The following is a 15,985-nucleotide window of genomic DNA, read 5'->3' on the forward strand; positions in this document are numbered from 1 at the left end:
CATCACTGTAGCTGCACCTATGAGTGCTTCCTGCCAGATCTATAGCCGCCTCTACGACATCGCCTCTACAACTGATGACTTGTTACTGTTTCCATCCATGTCCTTGCCTTTTTCCTTTTGCTTATTCTCACAAACTTTACATTAATATTGCTATTCACTTTGACCCTATTGCACCCGTAATTGGCCAATTTTTTACGATTTTTTTTCTTTAAAAAAAACAAATTTCAGAACTTAAGCCTCTCTTATGTTCAAAAGGCCAGGCCATAGAATGTGCAGAACAAGCATCAAAAATCAACTTTGATTCTCACAAAGTTTGTACCTCATATAGCGCCAAACGTTGATGTATCCATCATGACTTTATCGTGATTCCCATATTATAGAACACAACAAAATAGACCTCCATGTTTCTTTTAGAACCCTTATGATTCTTTCGTGGTGTCAAGCCATTAGTCCATATTATTTAATGTGCATTATTTGCGATTAAAATTCTACAAAAAACAGAGTCAATTTTTGAATCACACAACAATCATAATAAATTTAGCTAAAGAGGTGAAATTGAGAGCTTCAAAGATAAGTAACTTAATCTTTGAGAGCTTCAAAGATAAGTAACTTAATCTTTTTTTATAAACAATGTGAGTTCTCAATAAAAAATGAGAGCATATACTAACCTCTTACATACTGAAAGTCCTTTTTCAAAGTACCTTAATACCTTGTAGTATAAATAAATAATAATTTGAGGTATAAATAAATTATAAGAGGATAGAATAATGTGCAGTGTATACAAAAGAACACTCACAAGAAGTAGGATCTTTCACATCACAAAACTTTAAAAACTCAAATTACATAATAACATAGATAGAGAAGAATACTATCATTAGAAAGTCTTTGGATATCTTTTGGGCCCTTTGCTAATAACGCTCATTAGCAATGGACCAATGGGAAGAGAGCAGTGTGCACATTTGGTCTCCTCTAAAAGTAGGAGGCAACTAGGCTTGTCTTCCTCAATGTGGGGTTCAAAAAGTAGGGGTTGGCCTTCATAAATTAAGGGGGAAGGGGGGGGGTGAAAAGATGCAGGGGAGAAGAGAGCTTGAGCTCTTGCAAGCACACACACACTCACAAAACCCTAAAAGAGAACAAACAATGTGAGAGGCTGAAAGTCTTCTTCTTCTTCTTCACACAACACTCAACACACCATATACAAAGATAAGAGTACACGCAATATGAAAGGTACTCAACCAAATACATCCTAGGGTTCTCTATAGTGTGAACCCAATTAAATGAGCTGGCGCTATATGAAAGGTACTCAACCAAATACATACTAGGGTTCTCTATAGAGGAACCCAACTAAATGAGCTGGTGCTATAACTATGCTAGTCTCTAGAATGGCTGTCACACAGCGTGTCATCCCACTGGCCGCATATCACCCATGATCTCACCAACCATGCCAGTGGTGTAAGTGTGGGACCTATCCCACAGGTGGGTCATCAGTGTCCACCGTCTCACTAGATGAGCTCGATATCTCAACACTCCCTCTCGAGCTCAACTCCATCTCATGTACACCAAGCGAAGCCCTGAATCTACGGAGCTTCTCTGTACCCAATGCTTTGGTGTGAAGATGTCAGAGCGACCTGATCTTGTGTGTTGACATAAACAAGGTCAACGTCTCCTGTCAAAACCTTCTCTCTGACAAAATGGTAGTGGACCTCTATATGCTTCATGCAAGCATGAAAAACTGGGTTCCTGGCCAACTGTATACTGCTAATGTTGTCACAGAAAATGACAACTTGTCTATCCACACTGATAGACCCAAATCTGCAAAGTAGCTTTCTCAACCAAGCTACCTCACATGCTGCCATAGCAGCACCTCTGTACTCGGCCTCTGTACTGGATAGAGAAACCGTAGGCTTCTTGCTGCTCCAAGTCACAGCAGCACTCCCCAAAGAAAACATGAAGCCACTAGTAGATCTTCTATCTAAGATACTACCAGCCCAATCAGCATTTGTGTACCCATGTACACAGATCTCTGTTCCAGTTTCATAAAATAGTCTACAATGCAAAGTAGACCTCACATACCTCAGTATGCGTCTCAATGCATCCAAATGCGGCTTCCGAGGAACCTACATAAACTGACTCACCAACCCAACAGCATAGCTCAAATCTGGCCTGGTGATCGTCATGTAGATCAAGCTTCCTACTATGCGCCTATACATAGTAGGATCCTCTAAAATCTCTCTTGAATCTGTACTCAATTTGCCATTCTGATCCAATGGCACTGAGATAGGCTTACAGCCTGTCATACCATACTTGGACAACATGTCCAAGCCATACTATCTCTGTAGTAATCCAATACCATGTGGTGACCTAATCACCTCAATGCCCAAGAAATATCTGAGCTCCCCCAGATCCTTCATCTCAAACTCCTGTCTAAGCAAGATCTTTACATCAAAGATCTCTGCATCATGGTCCCCCGTAATGATCAGGTCATCTACATAGATGACAACAAGCACAATTCCTCTATAACTGTGTCTCACATACAGCGAGAAATCTGCATTGGCTACATGAAAGCCAATAGTGACAAGATATTCAGAAATCTTGTCAGACCATGCTCTTGGTGCTTGTTTTAAGCCATACAAGGCTTTCTTCAACCTGGGTCCTGCACACATGCTCGGGGGGGTGACTCACATCCTCATAACTAGGTGGCTGCAACATATACACCTCTTCCTGCAAATCCCCATGCAAGAATGCATTCTTTACATCCATCTGATGTAAAGACCATTGCTTTGACGCAGCCACTGCTATCACAACTCTCACTGTTGCCATCTTGGCAACTGGGCTGAAAGTTTCCTCATAATCAATGCCATATGTCTGCGCATATCCTTTGGCTACCAATCTAGCCTTGTACCTGCTTATGCTTCCATCATTGTTATGTTTTACTTTGTACACCCACTTGCATCCAATGGCTTTCTTGCCTTCAGGCAATTGCACTAAATCCCAAGTCTCATTTCCATATAGTGCATCCATCTCCTCGTCCATAGCTTTCTCCCAACACACATTTCCAACAGCCTCATCAATGCATGTGGGCTCTACAACCTGCACAACTTTTGCCATGTATGCATAGTGATGTGCCACATAACCATTATAGGTAAACCTCTGCACATGATTCTTCACTCACCCAGATCTTCGCAGCTTTGCATTCATGGCTTCCATAGCCTTCTTTACACCAGGTGTTCTCATAGCTGGTATCCCAAGATCCTCATCAAGGCTCATCTCTGAGCCACTAGACTCTCCATCAACATGAGAATGCCCTGCATACTAAGGGGCTCAACCACTTTCTCTTTGCCTTTATGTGATGTACTAATCACATTTGCAGGAGTGGTATTATGACGCAGCCTGCCACTCCATGGTCTATCACTAGATGAGGACTCTCTTGGTCCACTCAAAGACTGTGATTGCTGACTTGCATTCTGTGCAATCACACTTCCACTCAAAGACTGTGATTGCATTCTGTGCAATCACACTTCCACTCATATCAGCCCCAACAGTTTCTTTTTCAGCAACATACCAGCTGCTCATCTCATCAAAAACAACATCCCTGCTTACCCTCAACTCACATGTAGCAGGTTATAACACTTGTATCCCTTTTGCTCAAGGGAATATCCAATAAACACACATTTTTTAGCTTTTGGATCCAGCTTAGTTCTCAGCTCATCTGGCACATGCACGTATGCAATGCATCCAAAGACTTTCAGATTAGAAAAATCAAGTTTTCTACCAGTAAACCTCTCCTCTGGAGTTACATCATGTATGGCTGCAATTAGGGTCCTGTTCATGATGTAAACTACTGTAGAAACAGCCTCAGCCCAATAGCTATGCGACATATTCTTCTCTCCCATCAATGCCCGCGCAATCTCAGCAATGTGCCTGTTTTTTCGCTCAGCAACTCCATTTTGCTGTGGAGTGTATCTGCATGTAAACTGTCTCCAAATACCATTCTTCTTTAAAAATTCAGAGAACTCATTGGAGAAGTACTCTCCCCCTCCATCTGACCTTAGGCACTTTACATATTTCCCTGTTTGCTTTTCAACTCTGAAATTCTAAAAATGAGTGAACACCTCATCCTTCTCCTTCATGAAGTATACCCACACTTTCCTTGTGTGGTCATCAATAAAAGTCACATAATACCTGCAGCCTCCCATAGACATGGTCTTCGTAGGACCCCATACATCTGAATGCACGACATCTAGTGCATTTCTGCTCACATTTCTGTCATGTGGAAATACATGCTTTGTTTGCTTTCCAAATTGGCATGCTTCACATATTTTTTGCATACCTTCAACTTTAAACTTTGGCAGCCCTGTCACAATTCCTCTAGTCTGCATAGACATCATTCTCTACACATTCACATGTCCAATTCTTTTATGCCAAATGTCTGTGTCTGCAACAATTCCTGAACATTTTGCAAACATCGTAGCACTCACTTCAGGCATGTTTACATTCAATGTAAATATTATGCCCACTCTGTTGCCTTTTGCAACCAACCTGCACTTGTCTTTAAAGTCTTCAACATAACAACCATCAGGGTTAAACCGAACCTCCAAACCCTGCTCAATCATTTGGCCAACTGAAACCAGATTCTTTATTATGTTCGAAACATGAAGTACATCTGCAAGGTACTTCACTTTGCCATCCTGCATACAATGGCAAATCTCCAACATGGGCAATTTAATGAGCAGTGTCATCCCTTGTTTCCACAAATCCTGGTCTTTCAAGGTTTTTCATCTCCTTGAACCACTCCCCATGACTTGTCATGTGGTTCGAAGCACCTAAATCAACGTACCATACATCATCTTTATATGCTGCTTCAACATTCTCAGACAACATGGCATTAACGACATGCTGCATAACAAACAACCTTTCATTATCCTCATTGTTTCTACTCGAGGATGCATAGTTGTTTTGCTACAATTTTCCATTTTGCATGTCAACCTTCTTCTTATAACAATCTGCCTGCACATGTCCAGGCTTACCACAATAAAAGCATCCACATGTATCATTATACTGCCTTTGTCGATTTCCAGGACCTCCTCTTTGACTCCCCCTACCTCTAAATTGGCCTCTTCCACCTGCCTGTTGTTGTTGTTGTGAATTTTGGGACTGTTGTTGCTGCTCTGCTGCTCTGGCCATAATTCTGATTACCTGTTCGGCCACCTCCTTGGCTGCATCCATGGCCTCCTCTACCTCGTGCTCTTCCTGAACTTGTGTAGAAGGCCTGTTGTTCTGAACTGTTTTTGTTTTGTGAAGACTGTTGGTCTTCACCCAAGCTCTTCTCTTCTATAATCAACATAGACACCAAATCTGTGAAATTGGGAATGTTTTTCCGAGTCTGAATAGACGTCTTGAACGCCTTGTATTGTGGCTTGAGACCACGTAGACAGACTTCCACCTTATCATCATCTCATCATCTTCTGAAACACCAATAGATGCAAGGGAGTCCACAATACCCTTGATCTTCAATGTATAGTCATTCACAAACATACTCTTTTTCTCCACAGTATGAAGTTCATTCTTCAACTGTATCTTTCGTGCCTTGGTATTCGTTTCATAGAGTTTTACCAAGGTGTCCCACGCCTCCTTGGGGGACTTGGCATCCTGTATGTGCCCAATCATGGTGTCCTGTATACTTATAGAGAGCCAATACATAACTTTTCTGGCTCCTTGGTTCCAATCCTTGAACTCTTTCACATCTGCAGAGCAGTCGGATTGATCTCCGGTATCTCCGGTGCCTCTTCATGCTCACCTTCTATATATAGTCCCAGTAACCCTTTCCCATCATCAAGAAATTTGTCAACCTGAACCTCCAAGCATGGAAGTTGTTCTTATCAAGCTTCTCAGCAACAATTTGGTTTATGCCATCATTTGACATCTTGCCAGACACACAAATTTACCAGAAACAGCACTCTAGTTTGTCCTGCACAAACTATTGTATTTTCTGCAGTGGTACGGTACTACACTCAAATGTCACAACCAGTGACATCAATGTGCATAGATACTCCCAATGGCAACTGTTGACCTCCTTTGCAGCACACACGTCTGCACAACCAATCTGTCTTCCTACAGTTCTTAAAACCGAGTTCTGCAGAGCAGCAGAGAATCGATGACTTACCCGCAGTACTCGAAATCGCCTGCTTTTTGAAAAATGGAGGCGCCCAAAACGCGTTTTCGACACAAAAATTTAGTCCGATAGGACATTATAGTTACCCTATAGCTTTACTCCAGCGAAGAAAGCTCCTCAATCAGAGATCGTTTGCCGGTGCCTCCCGTAGAGCTCCCGACAAGGGTGTAGTCGCCAACACAAATAGGGAAGAGTAGATAAGGCTCTTACCCTCGTACCTCTTCATGTGCTTCTCTTGCTTGCAGCTCAAGCCCTTAGCATGAACCAGGCTCTGATACCATGAAAAGATGCAGGGGAGAAGAGAGCTTGAGCTCTTGCAAGCACACACACTCACAAAACCCTAAAAGAGAACACACAAGGTGAGAGGCTGAAAATATTCTTCTTCTTCTTCACACAACACTCAACACACCATATACAAAGATAAGAGTACACGCAATATGAAAGGTACTCAACCAAATACATACTAGGGTTCTCTATAGTGTGAACCCATCTAAATGAGCTAGCGCTATAACTATGCCAGTCTCTAGAATGGCTATCACACAGCCTGTCATCCCACTGGCCGCATATCACCCATGATCTCACCAACCATGCCAGTGGTGTAAGTGTGGGGCCTATCCCCCAGGCGGGTCATCAGTGTCCACCGCCTCACTAGATGAGCTCGATATCTCAAGAGGGGGGGAGGGGTTTAGGTAACTAAAAGTAGGGGAGCTCCATTTTCAGCCCTAGTCATTCTCGTGGGTCAAAAAACCCTTAAAAATGGGTTTTTTCAAAAATTTCAAAAAAGTGCTTTTCCTCTCCTAAAAACCTAAACCAAATGATATTGAATAAAAAAAAACTTTTTTGCCTCCATCTTCTCTCTCTACACTCCATTCTCCCCTCCAACATCACCCTACACTCCATTCTCCCCTCCAACATCACCCTACACTCCATTCTCCCCAACACCAGCAGCAACTCAAATCTCCATAGCTCTCTCTCTCTCTCTCTCTCTCTCTCTCTCTCTGTCTCTCTCTTGTGTGTAGTCCTGAAGCTTATTCATGCCTACAATAATCTCTCTTTCTCCCTCCCCCCTCCTCTCTGTCTCCCTCCCTCTCTCTCCCTCCCTCTCTCTCTCTCTCTCTCTCTCTCTCTCTCTCTCTCTCTCTCTCTCTCTCTCTCTCTCTCTCTCTCTCTCTACTGTGCTTAGACCATGGAGGGTAATGCATCTTTGTCGAGGAGAAGGCCAAGAGGCACAATAGAGTCTATTCTCTTGCACAATGTGTGGGATGAGCATGATGCTTGGCTTGGGATGCATTTCAGAAGGGAGATTGGGTCTATTTGCAACCCAGTGCCACGGGACCCCATCGAGCTCAACGAGATGTTGTTGAGCACCATTGGAAGGGGCATCTACTACGTTTCAAGGACTTAAGGTGTGATGGGTTTGTGGCCCTTGTACATGTGTACTCAGCAATGGATATTTCATTGCGGCCCCAACGGCACACTCCTCTTTTTCCTTGTAACTGTATGGATTTCTCTCTAGTAGGTTGGTTTACATGGGCTCTTGTTTTCAAACTCATTTGATGGGTTTTTTTTCCAGACATTTCTCTCTAGTAGGTTGGTTTACATGGGCTCTTGTTTTCAAACTCATTTGATGGGTTTTTTTTCCAGATATTTTTCCTTCCAACTTCATTGAGGAGCAGCCTATACGAAGTCTAACAGGGAAATTCTATGTCGTTCATGCTCATATCGGGGATGGAATACTCTCCAACATTGCCCCTTCTAACCTTGCTCGTCGAAAAGTTTTTTTCTACACACACAACTATGTAGTGCCCACACTGGCCAACATGTTTGGTAAGCTTGAAGAAATCCCCTCCCCTCCTCTCTCTAGCACTGAAGGGCCAAACGCCTGATGTTTGGACTACAATTTCTCTTAAGGCAAAGATGGCTAGTGATATGCAAGCCTCTTTGAATTAAACCAAGGCCTCAAGATTAGTGGGTCTTACTTGGGCTTCCCCTATGCATGTGTCTGCCTACATGTTTCAGGCCTTTGAGTGCATACAAACGCCCACCATGTACATGTGCAAGGTTGTGGGTGTTGAAGAGATGGTCAATTTACTTGGCTACAAGGGTGGGACCTTGTGGAGGGGGAGCACAAAGGAGAGAATTTCAAGTGTAATGTAGTATAGTCCAGTGTCTCCTTTTGATTCTTGCGAGCACGTACCACTTTGTGCATTCGATTTTGTTATGATGAGCGATGGATGAGGAAGAAGGGAGCATGGATTTCCTTACAAACTCAAGAGGAGGTTGTGGAGCCCATAGCTCTCTCGATATGCTTACCAAATGTGGGGGTAGAGATTGTCTAAGCAAGCAAGCATTGGAGCCTATTGAATGTTCGTGATCACCTATGCATCTTGGGATACAGGGAATCAGCAATGCTTCCTTCAAATTGCAAGGCAGGACGGTAAGGGTTGTTTTCTCTTTAAATAAATGTATTTTCTCATAACTATTATAGTTCACTTACAATGAGGTGTGTTTGGATATGTTGGAAGCCAACTAGAAGCAAGCACCAAGGTGTCCTTGGATTGGGGGCAATATGATGTCACTTTAGCTCAAGGAACCTAAGTTGGAAGTGTCCATTTAGTAATCTCACTACTTTTTGGGTAGATGTTTTGTAATCTCACTCCATTTTGGAGTTGGTCTATAATCTCACTCCGTTACAGAGTTTTATAAATATATTTATTTTCTACGGTACTTTGGTTTAATGAATAGGCATTTTGGTTTATTGAAATTGTGATTTTATGGTATGGTTGGTTTATTTTCATACAAACCTTCTATAAATACCCAAGGCCCTTTTAGGGTTGTTTTTTTGGTCCAGTGTGATAGGACACAAACCTTCTATAAATACCCGAGGCCCCTTTTCCATGTCATTTTTTTATGCGCGACCACCAGAGCACCAAAGCACCAAAGCACCTAAACAACCCTCCTCACATCATGACGCTCCTAGAGAAATTCATGGACTTTCTATGTGAGACTGACTTCCCTAAGGCCACGCACCTGCACACTATGTTCACTTGCGTGGTTGACTGGACCTCCACCATTTGACTGCACTCAAATCTATTTGCTGACACGCTCACCTACATGGAGACCCACCTAATGCCGCACTCACTGGCATTACGGGATGATCATGGCTTGTGGGTGCCATGTAAACTTCTCGAGCACATAGCCCACAATGAAAAACCCTTCAAAAAATGGCTTAAAAGATTTGAACGTATGGCAGCACTCTCAGATCACTTCATAGAGCTTGAAAACAAACAAGTTCGCAAGCTCGGTAAAGGGGATATTGGCCAACGCTTCCTCTCGTGGTTGGCATGTTGTCTTCCACATTTCCAAAGGATCCGAGGAAGGTAAGGTTGAGCTCTCCTAGTAGCTATGCCTTGGGGGGTTTGTCATAGAGAAGGGTGAGCAAGACAGGGTAGCCGATCGGTCCTAATGAATCAGTGCTCGTCCAAAAGGACTTCCCAGAGGGTGCGCTGGGGTTGACCGAGAACCCTCGCCGCTTCAAGGACAATGCTAGCGGCAGGGCAATTGAAGAGGAAGATGACTCTGCCCCCATTCCAGAAATAGAAATCGAAAGTTTATGCCCAGTGGTGGATGGGAGGAGCTCTTTCTCTTTTTGCGCGACATCAAAAAATCTTGTGGGATTCACATCATGGATGAGTGCCTTAGCATTCTCAAAGTGAAATGTGAATTCCCTATATCCTATTCGGGTGTACAGGCTACCTTAAGGATATCCTCTTGCCATTGACAAATTCCATGGAGGACAGTGGCGATTGTGCTAGAGGCAGCGAAGAGCGCAGAACAAGCTCATGTAAGTGAGGAGGAGTTTCAGAATGCCCAGAAAAATCTCCAGCTTGTGGATGTGCCGTGCTGGGAGATGGGTGGTGGAAGTCCAAAGAGTAGATTTGGATGAGATGAAGTCAAAGATTTATTTGGAATGCAAAGCCTACGAAGATGAAGATGAAAAACAGGAAGCTGTGATGGAGGTCGACAGAGGCGAGGTGGGGGTTCGTTGCTTCCACTGGCCCATACCCAGCCCTGAACCATTATATTCCCCATCTCTGTGTGGATGATATTGTAATAATCCATACGCACTTCACCCCATTTGCCACTTTTCCACTTTTTGCATTGAAAGCGTTGTCAAAGCAGCTATGTGTGGCCACTTTAGGCCAGTCAATTAGCTATGTCATACTAGTTAAGAAATCTCTTGTAATGACTACATTTTGCACGAACTATAGAGGCAAGGTGTTGGTGTTAAAACCCTAAGATCTCTCTAGATAATTGTTATGCATAAACATGCATAACAATTATCTAGAGAGAGCTTAGGGTTTTAACAGTGGTATCAGAGCAATCTCTGTTTAATTGTTGTTGATTTTTTTAGTAAATTTTAATATTTACTAATAAAATGTTATTTTTTGTTGATTTGTGTTGATGAATTGCACGTGGATCATCGATTTGGTGATTGGAACATGTGTAACTACAATTCAATGGACGAATCGACGTTGCGGGGAAATTCCGTGAGTTAATGCTATTTTTTCCTATTTTTTATGGTTAAAATCGAGCATTAATGGATTTTTTTACAAAAATACCATAAAGTTTATGGTGGATATTTTTGTAGGATGGATTCCCTGAATTTCTAGAAATTTTAGAAATTTTTTCTATTTTTTTGAGCATTTTTATGATTAAAAATGTATTTTTATACATATTTTGCGGGTTTTTTCCGCGGGAATGCGATCAAATTTTTGTCAATTTCTACTGAAATTCAGTAGGGGACAGCGTGTTGATGCATGAGATGCTCTCCCGTGTGCGTGGGACTCTCTCCACCTCTCAAATCTGATTTTTCCTTCTCTTTTCCGTGAGAAAATCTCTTTAAAATGATTTTTTTTAAACATTAATCATAACTAATGATAATTATGATTAATTTTTTTTAAACATTAATCATAATTAATGATAATTATGATTAAGATATGTTTAATTAAAAAGTTAATCAATGGATTAAGTTAATCTCTGTTTAACAAAGAAGGGAGGAGAAAGAGAATGGAAGGGAGAGGAAGGAGAGGAAAGAGGGGAGAAGAAGGAGGGGAGGGATTTATTTTCTACTCCCTCCCTCTCTCTTTTCATGCGCGCAGACACCGCCGGGGGGGGGGGGGGGGGGGGGGGGGGGGCTGTGCTGCAGCCGGGCGGAAAAAAATCGCCCCCCCTTAAAAAAATCAAAAACCAAAAGCTTAATAAAGCTTTTCTTTATTTTTTTATTTTTTTATTAAAAAATAAGTTTTTTATAAAAAAAAGCTTTTTGATATTTTTCAAGAAAAAAGCTTGGAAAAAAAGCCTGAAAAATACTGAAAAATTTGGGATTTGAGGTTAAAAAATCTCTGAAAAATTCCTGGAAATTTCTTATTGAAAAATTTTTGGCTTTTCATCTTCTGGAAAACCTTTGGCTTTCCGTTTTCCCGAAACCTTTTGGCTTTCCGAATTCCGGAAAAACTTTTGACCTTCCGTATTCCAGAAACCTTTGACCTTTCACATTCCGAATTTTTTTTGTCTTTTCATTTTCCCAAAACTTTTGGCTTTCCGTATTCCGGGAAAACCGTTGGAATTCCGAAATTTTTTGACCGTTCGTATTCTAAATGCGTTCGGGGTAATTTAAAAATTTCAAAAAATTCCTGAAAATTAGTGGAAAATTAGACAAAGGTTATTTTAAATTTTGGAAAAATGTGGGGTTGGTGTTTGGCACGTGGTGTGTCCATTCGGGTGCCCATGACCATTCAAATTCCTTTAAAAATATATTTTTTGACCCAGAAAATTAAAAAATCCATTAAAATTAAAAAATTTTCATTGGATTTGAGAATTGTCGGGCGGAATTGAAAATTTCGTGAACGATGGGATTCTCGGGTAAAATTAGGAATATTCTAGATATTATTTTTAGAAATCCTAATAATTGGTATTTTTAAAATATCAATGTATTTTGGCAAATTTAATTGCTAAAAATTTTCTGGAAAAATATAGGTTTGGAATGCCATAAGATAGGTTTGGTGGAATTCAAAATTATTATATTTTGAGGCCCTGTAAAATTTGGAAAAATTAGAAAAAAATTATGATAATTCTTTTTCTCGAGAATTTAATATTTTCGAGGGTTATTTAATATTGAAGTACGTTTTCTCGTGCTGACATTAGATAGATGCGTGTTATTCGCATATTATTAATACGATTATATCTCGTATATTTATGTTTGGATTAATTCTAAACGATGTATTCATGATTTTTTACCATGATTTAGCCATTCTTTTAGGACATGTTTCTTAATTTCTTTTGATGGCTATAATTTGCGTTCAAAGTGTGTTTCACCTTTGACACTTTTCCATGATAATTTATTTTGGCACTTATTAAAGTGTGGATTGTGCTTAATTTCTTAAGCCTAAGACAAATTCTATCATGGGTTAGTTGATCGGTTTGTTTTGGTGGATTTTTATTGGATGTTTTCCAAGTTTTATATGGACTCATCAGGCTCTGCCGAGATCACTTATGTCTAGGGGTTTTTTATTGAGTGTTACACACATGTGTTTCACTTTCTTACTTTGGAGTTTTATTTGAACAACGCAATGTTCATATACTCCGAATTGATGAGTTGGCCACCACCAATTTTAATGCTTCTTTTGGCATGATTTATGTCCATTAGATCGTATGCATTGATTTTTATGATCAACTATGGTATTTATGGATTGAAGGAGCTTCTATGCTTTTATCCATGGTTTTAGAAGGATCTTTTGATCTTTTGAATATTTACTTGTGCTTTGAAGGTAGCATTTGCCTTAGTTTTTTGCACGTAATTTTGGAGTATATTTTTTGTACTCTTGTACATATTCCAACTCGGATACCTAGTTACTTATATATCTAGGTGAGTTAATTTTCTACCCTAACTTTATTGTGTTTTGGGTTATCATTAGAAAGGCGCCAATAATTCAATTTCTTTTCTAATGATGTACTCAGAAGGATTTATTCCTTGATGTAGTCTCAAGTATATAGAGACAGGTTTAGTATGTGAAAGTCTGGATAAGGCCATCTTATTCCTTTTATACAGGATTTTATTCATATTTTCCTAGACGGCATACTAGGGAGTTTCAAATTGTTAAGGTATGTATGGGTGGTATTATGGTGGTATGGGACGCTAGTGATCCCTCACATATATTATCTTATGGGATAATTTGGGCTCAAGATTGTTGCTTTGCTTACATCACTTAGCATGTTGATCTCAACATTCAAAGACAATCTTATTTTCTAAATTCACTAGAAGTTATACTGTGGGCATTCTCTAGATAAACTTCTTTTATCTATAGCTTGCATGTTTTGATGAGGGTAATCTCGTCGACATTTTCACTTGTTGAAATCTCTTTCTTGAGAGTTCAAACAAGTTTATCTTGTTGTGTTCGGATAAGGAAATTTGGATTCTTCCTTTGTTGGAATTTCTTTCTCTAGTTCCGTACTTTAGGTGATTTATATAGTCAACCTGATTGTTTAACGGATGGACATATGTAACTCATCGAGACGTTGATGACTCTCTATGTTGATATGGGTAACTCGAGACGTCGTTTATTCCATATGCAGATGTGGGTATGTCGGGGCACCGATGAATCCCTGGTTTCTGCTGTTATAATGCCATGCTTTCCTACTTTATTCCGAAAGGTTTACAATGAAAAAGTTACTTTGAATGTGAATTGTTCTGATCATCCGCAGTAGTCTGATGGGCAAACAGAGTGTATGAATCAGATTGTAGAGGATATGCTTCGTGCATGTCTCTAGAAAATCATCATATTGGGAAATATCTTCCAATGATGGAATTTGCCTATAACAGTTCTAAATTTACGGCTATTATTTTAGTCCGTGCATACTTATGTATGGGTATCAACTCAGGGCACCTATTGATGTCAGTCTTAAGGACATCGAGCTTGATGCATCGAGGGATTTCTTGCGAGATATGCAGGAAATTCTGACTGAAGCTCGGGATTCTATCAGGAGTGCTCATGATAGGGCACGGTTTTATGCTAATAGGGGACGCTCATCTCGGTCTTTTGAACCAGGAGCGTTGGTTTATTTTAATGTTCCTAAAGATTTTCAGACTTTGTCAATGGAAAAATGCTCGAATTTATCTCCTAGATATTGTGGTCCATTTCGAGTTATATATCGGATTGGCACGGTTGCGTATGAACTAAAACTATCTCCAATTGTTAGAGTTCATCCAGTCTTTCATATCGATAGATTGAAAGGGAAACTGGGAGGTGAGGATGACACAGTTACTCCTCAAGAACTCGTTGAAGTCGATGAATTATCCTATGTTCCACATGAACCTGATAAGGTACTTGAATTCAGGGAAAGGAAACTTTGTAGTTGACTAATCCCTGAGGTTAAAATTAGGTGGAAAGATAGGGAAATTGAGAATTCAACTTGGGAGTCGGTTGAGATTGTTCAGTGCAGTTCTCCTTCTTTTCATTACAAGAGTGCAATGTTTTGAGAGAGGGGAAGTATGTTATATGTACATTATGTGTGCTATGTTATATACACATTATGTGTGCATATACTAGGAGGTTAACCCATATTAGGCTTGTGAGCATGGGAGCATGGGAACAAGCTCTAGTGGAGCATGGGTTAGGACTAACCTTAAGGGTTAAGGTTAGGGTCAGGCATCCAAGGGTCACACATGAGGTTGAGGGCCCTCCTATATAATAGGGGCATGGGGCACACTCAAGAGAGGCTTGGAGGCTTGGAGGCTTGGGCTATGGTCTCTTGTGTAGAGGTTCATATCTACTCATCTACCATTTCACACTTTAGCTACATGCTATTGGATTGGAGTTATACCTCTTGATGGTATGGGACATCAAGGTAGAGGTATGATGTATTTCATTTGTTATTCATGTGTGCATCCCTTGGGCTCGGGGGTGGTTGGGTGGTTGAGTTTATGCCTGATTTATGCATGTTTATGCATAACAATTATCTAGAGAGATCTTAGGGTTTTAACAGTTGGCCCAAATAGGAATTGCACAATCCATAGGCCAAAACTCACCCAAGGACATAGCAACAACAGTCTTAGCAGGGGAGCCACCCATAGCTACAAATAGCCCTTATATCCCGAACCCCACCATCGGTGGGAGTTTGTATATGATTCGTCTTTTTATGTTCAAAGGGGCAGAGGGATGCAAAAATGCCCTGTGCAGGCCTCCCGCACACAGGCCTTTTTCGCACCCCTCTGGCCTATTTGTTTTCTCGTTTATTAAATATTCGTTTACTCAAATAACCTACAAATTGATTAAATTGGTTTAATTTGTTAACTTTAGTTTAACTCATGAATTTTTGGGTAATTCAATTAAATTAGTCATACTGTAAAAATTAACATTTTGTGTCTTTGGTTTAAATATTTCTAAAAATTTACAGTGTGTCTTAGGTTAAAATCCGAAGGGGTGCCAAAATGCCCTGTGTGGGCCTCGCGCACGCACAAGCCTTTTTCGTACCCTTCAGGCCCACTTATTTTTTCTTTTATTTGATATTTGTTTACTCAAAACAACCTACAAATTGATTTAATTGGTTTAATTTGTTAACTTTAGTTTAACTCATAAATTTTTGGGTGAATCAATTCAATTAGTCATACTATAAAAATTAATATTTTGTGTCTTAGGTTTAAATATTTCTAAAAATTTACAGTGTCTTAGGTTAAAATCCCAAGGGGCCAGAGGGGTGTGAAGAGGTCCTCCTTTTTTCGCACCCTTCTGGCCCACTTGTTTTTTCATTTAT

This window comes from Cibotium barometz, chromosome 13 (assembly GCF_041138505.1).
Source record: "Cibotium barometz isolate CiBa-2024 chromosome 13, ASM4113850v1, whole genome shotgun sequence".
In the NCBI taxonomy this organism is placed as follows: domain Eukaryota; kingdom Viridiplantae; phylum Streptophyta; class Polypodiopsida; order Cyatheales; family Cibotiaceae; genus Cibotium; species Cibotium barometz.